This window comes from Crinia signifera, chromosome 19 (assembly GCF_055691185.1).
Source record: "Crinia signifera chromosome 19, ASM5569118v1, whole genome shotgun sequence".
NCBI classification, from domain to species: Eukaryota; Metazoa; Chordata; class Amphibia; order Anura; family Myobatrachidae; genus Crinia; species Crinia signifera.
Window position 1 is genome coordinate 75542853 of NC_139226.1, and position 14057 is coordinate 75556909.

The window sequence follows — 14057 nt, forward strand, 5'->3', positions numbered from 1 at the left end:
ACTTTATTTGACTGCATCCCTCCATTTTTCCCATTAATTGAGTCCGAGGAGTAAGCCAATTATATCCACCAACAGGTAGATAAAGAGGGGACACTTCTTCAGAGAGAAAGGGCCCACCCCACAAGTGGAGCCGCTAAGTGCCAGATATGCACAGATACAATTCCTCAACTGGTTATTAAGTGTACACTATATACAATTTTAATGTATTGTCATTTTATTAATTATATCTTTTTTTATATATGTGATTAAATTTACACCTTTCAAATAATTGATTGTAGAATCATTCCTCAAATAGCGCAGTTTCCATTTCTTTCCTTTTTTACATCCTCATCCTCACAGATTATCAATTTATCCCTGCTGGACTCCACAATCACAGGTTCCTCTGTAGTCTCTGGAGGCAATTGCTGGTCTTCATTGAAGAATTGATACTACAGTATAATTTATTTATATAATTTATTTGATGAACATCATCTTCTCCACATTTTGTGGAAGCATCCTTCTATGTTGCTCACTGATCAGGTCCCCGGCTGCACTAAAAACTATTTCGGAGTACACACTGGAGGGGGGCAACTCAGGTAAAATAGATCCAGTTTGTACAGGGGCTTCCAAATTGCCTCTTTTTCCTGCTAGTACAAGTCTGGACTGTCTGACATGTCTACTTGGATGCTGTCACCAATGTAATCCTCCACCATTTTTTTTATTGGTGACAGGATTGTATGCAGCGACAGTAGACATGTCAGCAATCGTTGGCCGGTCCTCCGGTCCAGAACAGATGTCCAAACTCTCCTGCCTGCCCTGAATTACTGGTCAGCTGTGTTCTTGCAGCCACAGGTGTGTGAGAAAATGAAGGAGAAGCTGTTGCCATCTCACGGGCCACTTCAGATGACATTCTCCTGAGGAACTGATCTTTGCACTGCTGTAGACTTGTGTCCACTGGAAACAGAGACACAACATACGCTGTAACCTGAGGATCGAGCACGGTGGCCAGAATGTATTCCTCTGACTTTAATAGACTTGTATCCTGGCAAAGCATATGAAGGGCTTCTTCCACAAGATCAACATGCTTTGTGGAAACACAATGCTTTAGCTCCTCCTTTACTTTCTCAAGGTGCTTCTACAAAAGCCTGATCAGGAGAATGACCTGACTCAACCTGGTAGTGTTGGAACTGTATTCACATGTGGCAAGTTCAAACGGCTGCAGAACCTTGCACAACACAGAAATCCGTCTCCACTGCACTTGAGTCAGGTGCTTTCTTACCCACCTGAACCCTCTGGTACGTTCTCTTCATTTGAGTGCACAAATGAAAAAGAAGTATCCACACTCTTCTTATCCTCCTACTCCACTACCTCTCCCCTCAATTCTATAACTGCTCAAGTATTAAAACTCTATCTCCTGTGCTTATCCCAACCTTATCTAAAATCTGCAATCTCTCTCTTGCTACTGGTACTTCCCCATCTCTGTTCAAACATGCAGTGATTACTCCTATTTTGAAAAAAACACAATTCTGACCCTAACTCTCTTTCTAACTAATGTCCTATATTTTAGCTCCCAAGCTACTCGAGAGACTTGTCTACTCTCACCTCACACACTTTCTTAACTCTCACAACCTATTAGACCCACTTCAGTCAGGCTTTCATTCCCAACACTCCACTGAGACAGCACTAACTAAACTAAAGTGGTGAATCATCTGGTAACTGCCAAGTCTAAAGGCCATTACTCACTACTTATTCTTCTAGATCTTTCTGCTGCATTTGACACTGTTGATCATTCTCTTCTCATACAAATACTGCACTCCCTAGGTCTTAATGATACATCTCTTTCCTGGTTCTCATCTTACCTATCTGATCGCTCTTTCAGTGTTTGCTTCTCTGACTCTACCTCCTCTTCGCTACCTCTGTCAGTTGGAGTTCCGCAAGGCTCAGTTTAAGGTCCTATGCTTTTCTCAATCTATACCTCATCTCTGGCAAACTGATCAGCTCTTTTGGATTTCAGTATCACTTGTATGCGGATGATATGCAAATCTATCTATATATATATCAACCCCAGCGTTATCACCAGTGGTCTTGGGCCGAGTCTCTGAATGCCTCTCTGCTATCTCATCCTGGATGACTTCTCCCCACCTCAAACTCAATATTTCCAAAATGGAATTACTGATATTCCTACCAGCCAAGAACAGTTACCATCCTTATATCTCCATAACTGTTGACAACTCGACAATCTACCCTACCGCACAAGCTCGTTGCCTAAAGGTCATCCTCGACTCTAAACTGTCCTTTGTTCCCCACATTCAATCTGTCTCCAAATCATGTTACATGCATCTAAAAAACATATCCAAAATATGACCCTATCTCACACAAGACACTGCTAAATCTCTTCATTATTGCAGTAGTCTCCTTACTGGTCTACCCAAGAACAGACTCTCATCACTGTAATCCATTTTAAATGCTGCTACTAGGCTGATGTTCCTAGCAAGACACTCATCGTCTGCTGACCCGGTCTGCCAATCCCTCCATTGGTTGCCTGTATTTTACTGTATTCAATATAAAATACTTCTACTCACATATAAAGCTATTAACCATACGACACCAGCATATATATCTTTACTTATCACAAAATATCTCCCATCTCGGCCACTCCGCTCTGCGCAAAAATTGCGTCCCTCTTCTGCACGGATCACTAGCTCCCATTCACTATTACAGGACTTTCATCAGGCTGCACCCAACCTATGGAATGCTCTTCCACGCACAATAAGACTCTCTCCTAGTCTCCAAACGTTCAAGCGTTCCCTAAAAACTCACCTCTTCAGGCAAGCCTATCATATTTAAGTACCACACGCATAACCCTCTGAGGTACTTGTATATAACACATGAGGTACCCTCATGTATTATATCACTAACTTGGTGGGACTACTATGCTATTACTGGTGCATGTCCTTGTGTTCCCTTCTATGTCCCTATAGATTGTAAGCTTGAAGCAGGGCTCTCTTACCTCCAAGTCTGTCTGTTGTTACCCAGTTTGTTTTATCAACAGAATCTGTTGCGCTACATAAGAAACTGTAAATAAATAAATAAATCCCTGCTCCTTTGCCTATGTTGTAGGTGGCTGTGTAGGCTTAAATGGCCTTAACCCACTCTTACATCCTCTGCAGCATATAGAGGGTGGAGTTCCAGCGCATCACAACCTCTTGTTTGAGGTGATGGCAGGACAGGTTCAGGAGTTTTTGATGGCGCTCCAGTTTTCAGCAGGCAGTAGCAGAATGGCTGAAATGTCCCGCAATTTTGCTGGCCACCACAAGCATCTCCTGCACACTGCTTTCACTTTTAAGGAAATGCTGCACCACCAAATATATTGTGCGGGCAAAACGTGGCACATGTTGGAATTTGCCCATATGTAATGCCCACACAATGGGCTTTGTCCAATACTACAAATCCCCTGGAAAATCTAAGTGGGCTAAGCCATTAACCGAAGATTTCCATCAGTTTCTCTAAGGCGTTGTGCCTCTTACTGTAGCTGGTGATACACAGTGTAGCCTGCCTTGGGAGGAGCTGGCGTTTCGGAGATGCAGCAGCATCTCCGAAACGCCAGCGGAAGGTGATGCATCTACCAAGTGGGCTGTCACATTCATATAGTTCTTAATTTTCCCTGTACCACTTGTCCACATGTCAATTTCTTAGTGAAACAAGTAGTGGTGCTCCGACTTCCCCTCTGGGATAGTTAATGACTCCCATCAGCAACAGCAGCAGCAGTAGGTGTAGCACTGTAGGATCCTCCATAGGAATCCCAGATAGAAGAGTAGTCAGTCATGCAGGTGACATGGCATGCAGGACTACCTCTTCCCGTACAGTGATGGGAAGGTCAGGCAATGCAACTACCAACACACTTGGACTCTTTTTAGGGATTTTTGATATAATGTTTTTAGAAGGCACAGTTGTTTGCTGTGTTTTTGATGACAGCTTAACTCTCTTAAAGTTTCTAATGGGGGGAGGAGGAGGGCTTAGATCATCCTATGAATCTGAACCACTAGTCATGAACATAGGCCAGGGCCTAAGCCATTCCTTGCCACTCCGTGTTGTAAATGGCATATTGGCAAGCTTACTGTACATTTCTCCTCAAACTATTTACATTTTTTTCTTCGTGTTACTGAACTATTTTGATCTTACATGCCCTCTATGATGTCATTGTGCATCGGCTTTTGCAGAAGATGTTGATGGCATTTCATCCGCTATGTCATGACTAGTGGCAGCAGCTTCAGCACTATGAGGAAGTGGTTCTTGCTCGTCTTTCACTATTTTATCCTCAACATGTTGGTTCTCCGTTATATTTTCTGGTGTGGAATTATTCACTAGTATCACTGGACTGGAATTAAGCAGCTGTATGAGGAAGCCGCTGATCACATACAAGGCGGTGAAACGCGTAGAGGAAGGACTGAAGGGGATTAAGCTTGGTAAATATCTTATCTAAAAGATCCAGCTGGAAAAGCGCCCGGAAAAGACAGCAGATTCTGGACTGCACCAGCGGTCTGGGCAGCACGCTGGAAGCCTGGAGCCAGGAACCCTCACCGCATACATAAGCAAAAGTATGAAATTCAATTCTATGTGCACACAGGTGGGGACTGTAGCTTTAAGAACTAAAACTACTAACCGGCTTAATAAGTATTACAAGTATCTAAATGGAAGGACATGCATGCATATAATGCGCTGACTAACCAGGAGCTTGGGAATCATTTTTAAATGTTGTCTGTCTTGTCCTTGTCGCCGGCTTTGTGATATCATATTATTTGAATAAAATATTCTATTATTTCACACAGCGCAGTTTAAACTCTGTGTTTTTTTTCTGTTTTTAAAAAATAAAGGTGGAGTGGTATCCCCTCTTTCTGAACAGCTGCAGTGAGGAATAACTAAAACAATCAGCGCTCATATCTGTTCTATTGTGTAGCTGCATCACTGGACTGGAATTATGCACCAGTAGTATTACTGGACTGGAATTATGCACCAGTAGTATTACTGGATGGAAATTATGCACTAGTATCACTGGACTGAAATTACAGCTGTAATACTGGACTGGAATTATGCACCAGTAGTATAACTGGAATGGAATTATGCACCAAAAAGTATTATTGGACTTGAATTATGCACCAGTAGTATCACTGGTCTGGAATTATGCACCAGTTGTATAAATGGACTGAAATTATGCACCACTAGTATCACTGAACTGGACTTTAATGGCAGAACCAATGGACTTTAACGGCAGTACTCCTGGACTTTGACGGCAGTACCACTGGACTGGACTTATGAAGCAGTATCAATGGACTGGATTTTTGCAGTAGTATCACTGGACTGGTCTGGTCAGAGAGGGGGAAATTGGGAGTTTGGAGGGTACCGTGTGTCTGTATCATAAGTATGTGCCATAGTAATTTTGAATAAGATAATATTGAATGGCTCACTATTGAGCAATACATATTGTTCATTTGAATTACATTCTGGCCATTTACTATCTATCTTACCCTATCAGGGGAATTATTATATATAATATATATAGATTATATTTTGGCTATCTACTTTACTTTATCTCATTAGGGGACTCTCATTGTCACCAGTCACTGGATTTCAACAGCAGATCCCCATATCTTCCTTCCACTGCCTCTGATAAACTTCTACACAATTGTATCCTCATCCAGTCCATTCACTGTCCTTGAGACACACGGCAGGACAGTAGGAACAATTTGAGATGTAAGAAAGCAGTCTTTATTTCACAAACTCCCAATTGATACCTTTTCATCCTCTCTGCACAAGAATATGTCAATCTGCTTTTTTTGCTTTATGTGTATATATGTATAATATAATTTTGCTATAAATGAGAATTATACTAAAACAGTGGCTATCAATCTGAGACAGTCGCCCAGACATAGAATAATATCTTCGCCAATTTTTAATGTTTATATTTATTTAGATTTTTCACGTTATATTCGCTAACATATCACTTATATATATAAAATTCAGCTATATCAGATTAATGCCTCAATGGAAATGAAAAAATCCCTTGAGATCATTGGCTATCATAGCTGAAACAAATAAAAATATTTATAAATACGTTTTTTTCATCATTTTTTTCACCTTCTATTACTTTTATTTTTCATATTTTCACTAAATTTTGGAAGTCATTATTCTTTCACTTTCGTACAAGTATCTATTAGTGTAACAAAAATAACATATTTACTATAGGGTGGTAATTAAGTGTGAAATTATAGTGTAGAAATAAAGATGTTAATGTATATCAATAAAAATAATACATTTTAGAAAGAAGTGCCCCAACAAAGAGAGTCATCTTTCTTCTCCAGTTCAACTTGTAGCACAATTTTATGACTCTGGGGAGCACCACCAACAAGGAAATTAATAAGGACATGGTAGCTCCATATATTATAAACTGATGTTGGTTATTGATGAATTACCTATAAAATAAATAGTCTGTGCTAGTCTTTTTCCTTTTTCCCTTGTAAATTCCCATGGGATTGCAAGAAGTCCACTGGTGGAGACCAAGCAAACACCTTAGGAGTTGTGGGTTTTAGAAACATCAATTGGGATGATGAAATCGCTTCTGATAATGGAGGGAATTTCAAAAGTGAGGAAGTTAGGAAACAAAGTGGGAGGGAATGCAGGGAGATGATTTATAACAGCTACTCAAAGATGAACAGGTTAGAGGCGATGTATAGTATGGACCTAAAATCTAGAGTATGTGAAATTATGGTATACGAATGCTGTAACATGGTATGTTAGCAAGGCAATGACTAGAGCAGTGGCTTACAAATAGTAGTTGTGATAGTAATTGCTACTATGAAGAAACTAGGGTTTTTGTGATACAGCTATAAGCTACACAAGATCTGGTCAGGTAGGCTAGAGGTAAAAGGAAACATTCATGAAATGGTTTGATCGAAGTAGTAGGACAGATCTTTTAGAGCTCCCAAAAAACTTTCAACATTGTGTAAAATCTGTGGATGTAATCAGAATAATAGATGTTTGTGTGTAAGTAGTGTCTCCTAGGGGGTTATTCTAGTCCATTCTTTCTGACAAAATCCTTCTTAGATGGACAAAACCATGTGCACTGCGGGTGGGGCAGATGTAACTTGTGCAGAGAGAATTAGATTTGGGTTGGGTTTTTCTTCAAAGTGAGATCTATATTGAAGTGTAAAATCATGCAGTCAGTATTTTCCCTGCACAGAAACAAAATAACTCACCCAAATCTAATTCTCTCTGCACATGTTACATCTGCCCCCCTGCAGTGCACATGGTTTTGTCCATCTAAGAAGGATTTTGACAGAAAGAATGAACTAGAATAAACCCCCTAGAGATCAAAACTCCCACGAACTTTCCATATCCAAAGCCGGATCCGAGGAGTTCGCCGGGTCCCGCCATTTTCAGGAGTCCAAATCGAGGCCAAAACTTCATCATCCTGCTTCGGATTCAGATCTCTATAAAAGGTCCAGCTCCGGCGCCATCTTCATTCTGCATGTAGAAGTCAGACAGCACGGATGTGGCCGTGCTGTCTGCACAGAAGAAAAACCTATGGTGGACAAAAAAAAACACTGTGGGGGGATATACTAAGGAGGGGCAACTAATGGGGGACCAAATAGAGGCTGCATAAACTGAGTGGGGCTGCTCCAGGGGGACAACTGTAGAAGTCGGGAATCTAAAGGTACATTTGCTAAGGGGGAACTAATGGTGCAGGAACTTTTGTACATCTACTAAAGGGGAACTACTAAGTGGAAAACTGTTCAGGTTACAGCTACTAAGGGGGCATTACTAAGGCTACTACTAAAGGGGGGCTGTTATATGGGACTACTGTGGGAGACATTTAAGGGGGGCTCTCTGAAAAAAGGTGTTTTTTTCCCCTTAATCTGCAAGGGGTGTTAAGTGTGCCATATCAGTCCAGCTGTGCTGCCCAGTGTCCTGTATCAGTCCAGGGGTGCCCGCATGTGTGCCGTATAATTCCAGGGGTGCCCAGAGTCCCGTATCAGTCCAGGGGTGCCCGCATGTGTGCCGTATAATTCAAGGGGTGCCCAGAGTCCCGTATCAGTCCAGGGGTGCCTGCATGTGTGCCGTATAATTCCAGGGGTGACCTGTGTCCCATATCAGTACAGGGGTGCCCGCATGTGTGCCGTATAATTCCAGGGGTGCCCCCATGTGTCCGGTATCAGACCAGGGGAGCTACCCTTTTTTTATGAAAAGAAAAAAAAGGTGATTTTTTTAATTTTTACTGCAAGGGCTGTTAAATGTGCTGTATCAGTCCAATCAAGTGGTGTTACTAAAGTGGTGTTACTAAAGTCTGCTGTATTATTCCAGGTGTGCTGCTCTTTTTTTAATTAAAAGAATACAAGTTTAAAAAATTTTTTACTGCAGGAGTGTCGCCATGTCTGCTGTATAATTCCATGCCTGCCGCCATGTGTACCGTATCAGTCCAGGGGTGCCGCCATCTGGGCCGTATAATTCCATGTGTGCTGTATCAGGTCAGGTGTGCCCGCATGTGTGACGCATAATTCCTGGGGTGAGCCAAATGTGTCATATAATTCATGTGTTGCTTTCAAGTCTTCTGTATAATTCATGGGGTGCTGCTAAGTGTGCTGCATCAGTCCAGGGGTGATGCTAAGTGTGTCGTATAATTCCAGGGGTGAGCCAAGTCTGCCGTATAATTCATGGGGTGCTGCCAAGTGTGCTGTATTAGTCCAGGGGTGATGCTGAGTTTGCCGCATCAGTCCAGGGGTGAGCCAAGTCTGCCAAATAATTCCTGGGGTGAGCCAAGTCTGCCGTATAATTCATGGGGTGCTGCCAAGTGTGCTGTATTAGTCCAGGGGTGATGCTAAGTGTGCCATATCAGTCCAGGGGTGCTATTAAATGTGCTGTATCAGTCCAGGGGTGCTATTAAATGTGCTGTATCAGTTATGGGGTGCTATTAAGTGTGCTGTATTAGTCCAGGGGTGATGCTGTGTGCCGTATCAGTCCAGGGGTGATGCTAAGTGTGCCGTATCAGTCTAGTGTTTGTGCCGCCCCCTTGTGTCGCTTATCATAGTTATCTAGCATAGTTACTTCGGTGCAACCTTTTGGCCTAAAAACAATATTGTGAGGTGTTCAGAATAGACTGGAAATGTGTGGAAATGAATGTTATTGAGGTTAATAATAGCTTAGGAGCAACAAAAAAAAAATTCTGTGATTATAGCAGTTTTTTATGCTTAAAAAAAAAAAAAAACAGAACCCAAAACCCAAAAAATCCAAACACAGAACGTTTAGGGGGTGTTTTGGCAAAACCCATTAGAACCCAAAACCTGAAGGTAATCAGAACCCAAAAAGCGAAAAGTGGCCGGTGCACATCCCTAATTATAAGTAATAATTATGAGATATGAGGGTGATCTAGGATTCAAATGTCATTGTATATTACTTGTTTATACCCAGCAAAGTTTTTATATTTTCGGAATACAGGTGTTGTATGGTTACTTGGGACAAAATATCAAGATATGAAGGGCAAGTACAGTATACCCATTGTTAAGGGTATCTATGGAAGAGAACCCATTCTCTACTCTTACCTTATGTGATGAAAGGCACACTCCCTGATTTTTGTCACAGGCAGTGGAAGCTTCACTCAAGGAGGAAGGGTGTGACTTCTTATTTTAAAATGAAATTAGCTCATTTTGCTACTTTGGTGGTTTGCATTAACATAGTGTTGTGTTTTCACTCTGTAATTGACCTGAGATGTCTCTAGAAGCAGGAACTGACTGTTTAAATAAAATACTTCAACAAAGTAATAGAGGCAGACAACCTTACACCCCGAGACCTGCAGCTTGTCACATATTGTTTCCTTGCTTGTCAATGTACTTCTGACTAAAAACATCTCCTGTCACTATGCTGAGAATCTGGCAACTCTCCTTTTGCACTGAGCTTACACACTTGTGTTGTCTTAATGATGGCTACCAGCCACTTTCACTTTTATTTGCCCGTTTTAAGCCTTATCTTTAATATTCTGGACTTTGGTCTCATTAATAGCTAGTCTATTTCTCTAGAGAGGCAATTTGTTACTGAGTTCTACTCAACATGTAATTTACAATAACACATAATAAAGAAATGTATACAGGATAATTCAATATATGGTGCTATAAAATAAACACAACATGATGTTAAAGAACCTTTAAATATCAGAATATAATGGTCAGGAGAATATGTACAATGTAAAGTTAGTAAGCGTGCATGACTTAGCATTCACTCCTTGTAATGACCTTGTCTTAAAGACATGCATAATGATGTTTTCAGTTAAGCATAATCACCTGATCTATTTTATTATGAATAGGTGTCAATTTACTAATTTATTTTCTCATGAAAAACATGAGTTAAGTAACTTGCTTATTTTAGGGCTGAACAAAGGGTTTCAGAGCTATTTCCTACATTAAACAAACAAATTCGTCAGACAGCAGTCCCCATTTTATTCAAAGGGGAATGCAGTTTAGACCTATATATATATCAAGCTCTGAAAAAAGTATTGTTGGAGAAGGATCTGCCCAGAACTCAGGTCCCAGTTGTTAAACCAAAGGCTCCGCCTCCTACGGTGTGCTTTGAGTGCAGCAAGCCTATTCATGTGTGGTGGGACTGTCCTAAACAGGGAGAGCTGATGGATTGCAGTGCGGGAAAAGCATCTCGACCTTTGGTCAGCATGGTGGCTGCAGGCGTATCCCAAACAAAGTCCTCCCTGTTCCAGATGCTGGTACAGTTGGAAGACCGGGAGATCTGGGCATTGGTGGATACTGGCAGTGAGCTCACCATTGTTGCTGCCAAAGTGGTTCCTCCAGTTGCTGGCTTATGTGCAATAGCATCCCCAGGGCATCTAGGAAGGGAAGTCTTTCGAAATGGGGAAGTGCTTCCTCTTGAGTACTGTCCCAGTAAGGAAACGGTAACCAAAAAGTTGATTATTATTTATCAGGGAAAAAAATCCCCAAAATAATAATGTGTTTTTTTCATTGACTTTAGTGGTCTATATGTACTACAAATATATATTGTGAGAGAGGTGCATGAAATGTGCATCTCACAAAGGAAAGATGCCACTCTCAATAGACCTTTTAAAAAGGATAAAGACTATAACTGTGTTTAGCAAATATGTTGTATATAAAAATAAAGTGTATGAAATATTACATGCTTGTTATGTTTAATCGTATGTTTTTTCCCCCCACTTTATTTACTTTGAATTTCTTTCAACAGTTCTCTGCATTTAACAATTAAGATGACAGAACAATGTACAAAATGCAACAGGGTGGTCACAGGAAAAAGGTGACTATTGGTAAAACTTACTGTGTGCAGTTACTAAGGCACTAAGGGTATACTACTGTATGTGCTTATTGTAAGTGCAGGAACTAGACAATTTGGCACTGTGTACCAGAAAGTGAAATGGTGCGCCTCAAATCATAATGAAAGTGCAAGCTGAAGGTGCGCAGCAAAAAAGTAGGGGCATGGCTTCACAGGGAAGTAGACAATGCTTACACACATAGGGGGTTATTCTTGTTGACACGCAGGGCTGCTTCATTTGCAGTGCTGCATGTCATTTTTCGCCCACTCACCGTTCGAATATATGCCGCTGCCCCCCATTCACGATTCTAATTCCCCCACACAGCTGCAAATGGATGTTTAGCATAAACATCCATTCGCAGCCTATGGGGAAACACCCACATCATTTGATGGTGGCTGACCATCAACTGAGGTGGAAGGCACAACCAAAAATAAGACTCTGAGGTGTCTCAGTTTTGCATGTGTTCTCAAAGAAAACATGACGGGCAGCTGACATCCGGGGATGTCAGCTGCCCGCCCCGGGACCCGCCATACTAGGTAATTACCATGCAAACACCCAGCTTTTTCATGAGAATACCATTCCCATAGGCACAGCTACCCGCCACCTCCCCAGGCCTCCGCCGGCTCTGTTTGCCATGGCCGCATGCACCTAGCGCATGCAAATGTGCAGAAATGCGCATGCCCAAAAGCGAAACATCGGTCCTCCATGTGGGCGTGCGTGCAGAGGACCACATGAACCAGAATAAGGTCCATATTGCCCTCAAGACTATCACCACTTGACTATCACCACAATGCCAACTGGAGAAGCCTTCCCCCAGTGTTAGCCCTGTCCCCCTTCCCCTAGTGACAGCCCTGTCCCACTTCCCCACAGAGTTAGCCCTGTCCCCCTTCCTCCATTTTTTTGAGCTGCCAGTGCCCACTGTTGCTCCTCTCCAACATCCTTCCTCCACACAACATCCAGTGACAGCACATCCCCTCCATGCAATACTGTGTTCAGTCATGGTGCCACCTGCCGAGCAGAGCATCAAGTCTAGGACATAGAGGGCCAGTGTAGATTAGTATCAGCACAGCGCTTCCCCTCTGTGTCTTATACTTGGCGCACTGCTCAGCAGGTGGTACCATGACTGACTGAGATGCAGCGTGGAGGGGACGTGCTGTCACTATCTTTGACCAGGAGATAAGGTGTGTGCCAGCATGTGCGCCCATAGTTCAGATGCGCTGTGGGCAAGGCACCACTGGCACTCACCTAGTTACGGCCCTGTTTATGGTTTATATTACATACTTTATTCTATTTATTTGGAAGAATTTTTTTCTTTATAATATGTCCTATTGTCTAATACAGTTGGGACCCAATTTGAGGTCAGGAACCACAGTTTGAGAACCGCGGGTTTAATATCAAAATATTATGATTACTTTTATGTCATTGATTAATATCAGGTGGAATGCATACATACAGTAGCACAGCACAGAGATCTCTTGCTGTTGTAATTATCCAGCAGTACACTTATAGTATTATGTTTTGTTTGAAATGCAATATGAGGGTATGAGTGTCCTAAATTATTATTTTCAACAATATCAGGTACTTCATTCGGTGATCTAACTTGCAATGGGATATGGTCGTATTGTCGACCCGACTTAGGTCAACAGTCAACAGACACAGTTGGGTCGACAGGCAACAAGGTCGACAGGGTTATAGGTCGACATGGATGATGTCGACAGGTGTCTAGGTCGACATGGGACAAGGTAGACATGGTTTTAGCTCAACAAATGCGTTAGTTTCGCATGGGTAAGGTCGACAGGTCACGAGGTCGACTTGGATTTTTTCATAGTTTTTTGAGCCGACGTGCCGTATTTTGCTATGTACCCCTACACCCTACCCCTATGTACCCCTACACCCTACTAAATCTAGACGCTTTAGCGTCTAAATTTAGGTGCCCCCTTCTTAGCGGTTTGCAGGGAGTCTAGATTCAGACGCTTTAGCATCTAAATTTAGGTGCCCCCTTCTTAGCGGTTTGCAGGGAGTCTAGATTCAGACGCTTTAGTGTCTAAATTTTAGCGTCTGCATTTGGGACACCCCGTTCGTTAGCGGTGTGCCGGGGTGTCCACTGTGGAACTACAAGTACCACAATGACCTGTCAGCGCTGGGCAGCGCGCGCTGCTGCTGCCAGCGCTATGCTGATAACGTACATTACATCTAGAGCGGCACGCGCTCAGTAAACACAGAGTCTGGCAAGCTGCCAAGTTTCATGAGAGACTGTGCGGGCGGTGGCGCCGTGAAACTACACAAGTACCGAATTGTTTCATTAAAGAATTTCCCTGGCCTTCCCCCTCCCTACAAAGAAGGCAGGATGTGTAAAATGGACCTGAGTCCAGGAAAGCTTCTTGATGTTCTGGGAGAGTAGGAAAGTTCTGGTAGGAAGCAGATATGTAACAATATTTAAAAGATGGATTGAAATTTGTAAGGTGGTAACCAGAGGTTGACACTGGTAAAAACACGTGAAGCATTTCTAAGACATATTGGGCCAGATTCTCTAAGCTTCAAAAGTGATAAAATGGAGAGTGATAAACAGCCAGCGAATCAGCTCCTACCTGACATTTTTCAAACACAGTCTGTGACATGGCAGGCAGGAGCTGATTGGCTGGCTGTTTATCACTCTCCATTTTATCTCTTTTGAAGCTTAGGAGAATCTGGCCTATTGTATTTAAAAATATTCATAATACAGGTTGAGTATCCCTTATCC